General features: G+C 35.2%; 1 long non-coding RNA gene across 3 annotated transcripts; it reads right to left on the bottom strand.

The window, feature by feature from the left end:
• LOC109826179 lies at positions 5,385-7,093 on the bottom strand. Of its 3 annotated transcripts, none has more exons than XR_002243222.1 (3): positions 7,048-7,093; positions 5,660-5,998; positions 5,385-5,522 (listed from the first exon to the last, which is right to left on the bottom strand). It is a non-coding gene; the product is annotated as an uncharacterized LOC109826179 (long non-coding RNA). The 3 variants fall into 3 exon arrangements; XR_002243223.1 differs by lacking the exon at positions 7,048-7,093 and adding an exon at positions 6,495-6,538; XR_002243221.1 differs by lacking the exon at positions 7,048-7,093 and adding an exon at positions 6,072-6,191.

The following is a 7,500-nucleotide window of genomic DNA, read 5'->3' as shown; positions in this document are numbered from 1 at the left end:
GGAATTTACCCAAACATCAGCAAATGCATGAATTGGATCAATAGAGTGCATAAGTCAGCGAAACGACGAAGCGTACGCAAAACAAGGGAACTGGAAGAGTCACAAATCGCCAAAGTATCAAAAAAGTGAACGAAACACCACTTGGAGGCCCGTGTAGGCGCGAGTCACCATTGGTGGCTCGCACCCATGCGAGCCACCAAATGGTGGCTCGCACCCATGCGAGCCACCAAATGGTGACTCACATAGTTCCGAGCCACCAAATGGTGACTCGCATAGTTCCGAGCCACCAAATGGTGACTCGCACAGTTCCGAGCCACCAGGACTCTTATTGAGTACATAATCTCCCCAAACACGGATTTCGATGATTTTTAAGGATTCTTTCGTCCCAGAACCTCTCCAACTGTTTTAAGGTTATTCCTGAATGCGTTTAGACAGTTATAAACTGCAGATGATGTTTAAACACAAATTCTTATTCAAAAGGACATCTCCAAAGGCCTATAAATAGAAGCCTAGGGTCTTCTTTAAAGGGGATCGGAGATTGAGAAGGCGAGGTGCTGTCAAATTGTCCAGTTAACTATGAATTTCAGAGGAGAATCATCAGATTTTGGCGAACACTTTCATAAAGAAAGCCCCTTCGAAAGGTTTGTGATTTTTTTCCCTTCTTTCCTCCGGATTAAACTTGGTTTTAATCTCGAGAAGAGCCACAATCTCGCTTGGTCGTGATTGTCGCTTCCGCGATTGTTTCCTTCATGAAACAAGAGCGTAGTAATACTGTCAATCAGGTTTGATCTACGGTGGTCCACGGACTAACGCGTCCCCGGCACAGGTAAAGATCCCACTCAAAGCAGCGAGAGATAAACTACTGCTGCGTTTTGTTTGATAAAGTTGTAATCTTTATTTTTTCGTTGTAAGAAGATCTTATAAAAAGATTAACTTTTCTTTCAGTTTGAACTTGTAATCGATAAACGGTGTAACAGGTTTGAAAACAATGGAAAAGGCAACTTTTGACATAAACAATTAGTGCCTTAAAAATAGATTAATGGAGAATTTTTTTAAATACAAATTAGGGAAACTAATTAGGGATTTCTTAGGAATTTCACCCCTAACTCTTGATTATCTGTCACATTAGTGTTTTAATGGCCAATCGACAAGTTGGTCAGCACCTCCTTAACGGAGGAATAAAATAGAGAAAAAAAATCAAAGAAAGGCCAAAAAAATCAAGAAAGAAAAAGAAAAAAACCCCCCCGGAGAATATCCTCTCATCCTCAACCAAACCCTTTGGGAGCTAGATAAATATTGTGAAGAGAGAAAAGAAGAAGAGAAGGGGAAGAAGTTGGGGGAGAGGACAAGGGGAAACAAATGTATAATTCCTCTCTCATTAGTCTTCTTTTATTTTAAAAATTGATGGGAGTAATTGTTCTTTGATTTCTTAAGAGGAATCAAAAGAAAAAAAAAGAGTGAGAGAGAAAGACTCACCTGACCGCCAGCACCGGGGAGCCTCGCCCTCAGATGTCCGCTCTGGCGGCAGAGCTTGAGCAGCCACGCCGACTAGCTACAGGAGAGAGAGAGAAAAGATAGATAGAGAGAGAGAGAGAGAGAGAGAGAGAGAGAGAGAGAGAGAGAGAGAGAGTAAGAGGAATCAAAAGAAAAAAAAAGAGTGAGAGAGAAAGACTCACCTGACCGCCAGCACCGGGGAGCCTCGCCCTCAGATGTCCGCTCTGGCGGCAGAGCTTGAGCAGCCACGCCGACTAGCTACAGGAGAGAGAGAGAAAAGATAGATAGAGAGAGAGAGAGAGAGAGAGAGAGAGAGAGAGAGAGAGAGAGAGAGAGGAGAGAGTGGGAGAGAANAAAAAAGAGAGAGAGAGAGAGAGAGAGAGAGAGAGAGAGAGAGAGAGAGAGAGAGAGAGAGGAGTGAATGGGAGAAAAAAAATGAAATGAAAGGAGAAGGAGAACGGAGGTTGAAGAAGAGATAGAGGAGAGAGAAAGGAGAATATAGTTAAATAGCAAAATTTTCTTAAGATCCTTAAAAAAAATTTAGGTTGTACATAGGTCCAAAGATAAAAAGGACTAAAAAATATCTGTTAGGCCCCTATCATTTACTCAATTTGCGAACAAGTCCAATCTGAAGAATAAAAGACATCTTTTAGACTTGATAAATTTCCTAAAACCCATGCCTTATCATAAATTACTAGGAAGTCCAAAAGCTAGTATATTAGAGTTATAAAATTTTGATAAATTACTAAAGTTAGTAATAAGCTCATATGTACCATAGATTTTAATTATTATTGGTTAGGCTTTAAATTATGAATTGGTTTACCTATAATTGCCATTAATTTTATATATTCACATTATAGGTTCTGGTTGATATTTAGGAGAATAATAGTTTGTGAAAGTCGTGACCACTAGAGGTGAGTTCATTTCTCACTAGTATTTTTACGATATATAATTGCATGAGTACATAGTACTAAGTTTGAATAATCTTGTGCTCAAAAAATAAATAGCATATTATTTTTCATGTATATGAAAGTTAAATGTGATTTCATCTATTTCTATTGTGGTCTATCCTATAATACGATGTTAGCCTCTCACAAGATACTAAAAGCAAATTTGACCTTATGTAAAATATAAAAAGTGAATTTGGCTCTCATGCAGTTTCAAAAAAATTGTAGGTATTGCTTTATCTGAATGTTTTTGGTGAAGTATTTTGAACGTATTTCAATAGTTTAATAGATTCAAAGATTTTTATGACTTAGTATCTAATAAAAATAAAGAAAAGTGAAAAATTCATAAACTGTTTTAACTGGGATGAGGAGTTTTACCTTGTCCACTTCATTTAAAATATCTGTAAATTCTGATACGTAAGGTATTACTCATTTGACAAGTGATCCTTGATGTTTTCAAACACTCAAAAAGTCCACTATGGAATGATTCTGCCTGCCATATGGTGAATGCATCTTTATTTGACCCCTCTGTATTAGACCTTCTGTATTTGCTCTTCTGAAATTTGTTCTGGCCCCTCTGTATTTGGCCAGTAACCTATGGCAGTGATAGGTGCATTTAATTCTCGGAAATTATCTGTTATGTGATACGTTTTACGCATTCCCATGCTATTGGGCTATAATTCTTAGCCTTAATGTGACCTATGAGGTGACTTTTACATTCATGAATAACTCATCAAGAATTAAGATTCTAACAATTGAATGTGAAATTGAGAAAATAGCAATCCTCTAGTTTTGTACAAATTAGTAGTTCTTTTCTTTCTTAATGTTTATCTTGATTCAAAAAAGTTTGATTCTAGAAAATGTCACAGTAGATTCAGTTGCACATAAGAAAGAAAATATAATTATTGTATTCTTTCTTGAAGACGATAATATTATGATAGTTTGATCGTATTTTGCTATTTTTGAATTTCTGATGCAAAACTTATAATTTGTTATTTCTGGGTATTATCCTTATTATTATTTTATTAGTTATCCAGGAACTCTAGTGGGAAATGTTCTCACTGAGCTCTAGCTCACCCCGTCATTTTTAATTTTTTTTCCAGATCTGGTGTAGCTACATACTAGCCAAACTTTTGGTTGTGGTGCTTTGCTGAGAGGCGTTATATGAAAAGCCTTCTTTTTGAATGTTACATATAGTCAAGAATGTGCTTTATTTTGTAAAATGCTTATAACAGTGAGCTTGTAGATTATAAGTACTGATTATATACGTATATATAGTTGCTCTAAACTTCTATTATCTGTAGGTTTATGAATATTTTATGATAAACTAAGTGATATGAAGTACCAGGCTTGACTCGTGCCTAAGACTTGTCTTGTGCATGGGTCATTGCTGTCGCATAACCCATGTTGATGGATTTCTACTATGCTATCTCTCACAAACTTACCGCTTCATTTCCAAACAATAAACTGAACAATTAGGAGAATGAGGAGTAGGAGAGGAGAGGAAGGAAGCTTGAATAGCACTCAAAGTTCGTAGTCAATTGCAGTTTAACCCAATCCTCATGATTGATCTGAAGTTTCTTGATATAGAAGAAGTAAATTTGTCATAGGAACCTAATAGAATGATGTTTTGATATTTTGCTAAAGCTTTGTAATTGCTTTTATAAATAATAGTAATAATAATAATAATAAAGGAAAATACTAAAGCTAAAAATCGACGGAGCGTCTTGCACCAGCCACTCCTCCATGCGTCGCCGGTGATTCAGCGTCACCTATTTCTAGCACCATGGCGAGGTGAGATAACGACGAGTGATAGAGAGGGGAGAGAAGGGGGGTATGGGGAGTGAGGGGGAGGAGGTAGTGAAATTTGAGGTCGAGGGGAGTGGGGCGGACTGCGATGAGAGAGAGATGAGAGAGAGAGGAGAGAGAGATAGATGAGAGCAGAGAGAGAGAGAGACGAGATAGGAGAGAGATTCCTAGTGATCTAGTCAGAAAAAAGAGAAAAGAGGAACGGAAGAAGAAAAAAAAAGAAAAGAAAGAAAGGATGAAGGAGGAAGATGATCAGGTATAAAGCAATATAAAGGGAGAAAAATTTATCAAGAGCCCCTAAGTTATTTTAGCTTTACTAATAAACCCTCTTGAGTGGAGGATAGAAAGTTGTGACCTAATATTTCATTCTAAGTCCCTAAAAGCCACAAATATTTGTAAATAAACTCTAACAGAGAAATCTAGAGTCATATATGAACATGATACACTACAAGAAATTACATCTTTAACGAAGGGATTTCCCTTCGTTAAAGAGCTGAAAACCTTCGTTATTGTATGATAACAACGGGGAAAATCCCTTCGTCACCCGTCGTTGAAGCCCTCTTCGCTAAAGGGTCACGAAGGGATACACTACCCGTCATTATAGAGTCTATAACGACGGAACATATTACCGTCATTAATATTTACGACGGTAATTATCACCGTCGTTACCATCAGTAACGGGGATATTTTCCCGTCGTTACCATCAGTGACGGGATATTTTCCCGTCGTTACCATCAGTGACGGGATATTTTCCCATCGTTACCATTAGTTACGGGGATATTTTCCCGTTGTTGAAGACTAATTAATGACGGTTAGATACCGTCGTAAAAGTCCACATAATGGGTAATTAGTAACCCATCAACGACGGTGCTTTCTCTTCGTTGATGAACAAAATACGGTTTATAAAACCGTCATTATAGACTATAAATTTCTAATATACATTAATAATAAATTTTTCATTCATAGGCAACTATCATATTATTCTCAACCAGACACTAAGATTCACAACAAAAACATATTAAAAATATCCAATAATGAATAAGAGGTAAAATAAAAATTCCATTCATTAATAACATCAATAAATAAAATTACACCATCCTCAAATATTCAATACTAATAATAAGAGTTAATATCCTAATTGTTCCAAAGAAAAATACATGAAACTATCTAAAACAAATTAAAATAAAAGTTTGGGGAAGACACATCTCTGACACCTCTAATCATCGTCAAAAGAAGACTCGAGCTACCCCCTCCTAATCTTGCATGGATAGCCTAAAAAATTTTAAAAAAATCACATAATTAAGAAATATCAATTAAGCAAATATTATCTTATTAAGTAAAAAAATTATATTTTTTAGTGTAAGTAGTCAATCATAAAGTATATAAGAGATTTTACAAAAAATAATTACCTAGTCCTGCACATGTTCTCGAGTTTGAAGAGTCAATGAAGGTGATTGCATAAAAAAAAGTTCTTGCATAGCTTTCACTTATGACTCCAACTCAGACATCCTTTATTGTTGTTGCTCCTTCTCATCTAAGCGTTGTTGAAGCATCTGGTTCTTTCTCTTTTCTTCTATAACCCGTGCTTCCAGATCAGATCGACTAGGGAGCGGTCCTCTCAAATCTTTCAAAGTAGTCCCGCCACCAAATACAGTAATGTGACCATGAGATTGCTTCCCCCACATTTTCTCAACTATCTCAATGTCAGAAAGTGAAGGGTTTGCTTGTTTGACTTGAACAATTTCATCCTATAAATATTAAATTCATATGTTAGTACTATATAATGCATCATTATCAAACTTAAACACATATTCTACTTACATATTTATCTTGATCCCCATTTTCTAGTGTTTCATTAGCTTTCTTTCGAGTTTCATAAAACATTTTTGCCACATCAGGTGGATTTCCTGACTTGCCACCCTTATTCAAATATTAAATAAAAATGAGTACAACATCAAACTAAAAAACAAAGTAGTTATAAATAAATAAGAAATTAGTTTTGAATGTATACTAATTCCTACGCAATTTGTCTAAAGGGTTTGCTACCCGTGTGGTGGAGCATCTTTCTTTTGCCTCTGTTAAGTGTATTTTGTTGGCTTGCTTTCTATACATCAAGATTAAAAGATAATTTAAACAATCCAACAATAAACATGGAACAAAATTAATAAAATTAGGAGATTAATACCTAAAATTTTAAAGAAAATAATGTTCCTTAACTAGCCAATCCCAGTCATCAACACTCACTTCTGTAGGTTTATTTCTAAGTGCAACTTGCAATGAATTTTCTTTCACATATTTCCTGTGCATGTCACCACACCACTTATTCCACAAATCGCGCAAGTGTCTCATTACTAACTCTCTCTTTTGCTTCATGTCATCAGCATCAAATTTATCCTATATCAAATTTGAATCAAAATTTAATTTATAAGAATTGAAAACAAAATGCAAAAAATTAATTTTCAATGTACCTTAATGGATGCCCACATATGATCTTTATTTTGTTGTGGTATTTTGGCCCAATTCTCAACAGCTACTGGGCAAATATTTCTATCACGAATAATAATTCTAAGATATCGTGAAAATTCTGGCTCAATAGCTCTATTCTGATAAAAAGTAATGATCTTTTTCTCCCCATGTGACAAATTATTCAACTTTAGACACTTATTATTACCACGAGGTTGATTTTTCTTCTTATGAGAATTATCAGCTGCATACATCATATCATATGTTAGAAACAAGATATAGGTAAAAAGAAATTGATAAAAATATTACTTCTTGTAATTAACAAAGAATATACCTTCTTGTCGAGATTCATTTAGTATTACATCATCACTTTGCACTCGATGATTATTTGATTCTACAAAAAATGGGCAATTATTAATCCAATCATAAAAAATAAATTGAAAGATAAAAAATAAATAATAATAAATTTTAAGTCTCATCAACCTGTAGAATCATTATTCTCTTCATTGTTAGTATTTGCACTTCTCCTGCGATTTTGTGCAAAATTCTCCTCTTCAAAGTTTTCTGAATCAGCACTAAAATTTGTACCCATATTTTGATCTTGTATTGGATTTTGAATATTCAAGTTCTTATCATGACAAGTACGGAGTTGTTCCCTTCTTAATGAATTTTCTGCAAGTGCTTGAAGTCGCTTCCTAATTAATGACCTGGGTGCTAGAAATTGTGCCCTTTTGCTTTTGGAAGTGACTTCTTGAGTTTTCATTTTTCTGCTATGAATAGGAATTTA

The sequence above is a fragment of the Asparagus officinalis genome, chromosome 10 (genome assembly GCF_001876935.1).
Source record: "Asparagus officinalis chromosome 10, Aspof.V1, whole genome shotgun sequence".
Lineage (NCBI taxonomy): Eukaryota > Viridiplantae > Streptophyta > Magnoliopsida > Asparagales > Asparagaceae > Asparagus > Asparagus officinalis.
The sequence above is the reverse complement of the archived record's forward strand: the minus strand, read 5'-3'. Positions and strand labels throughout refer to the sequence as shown.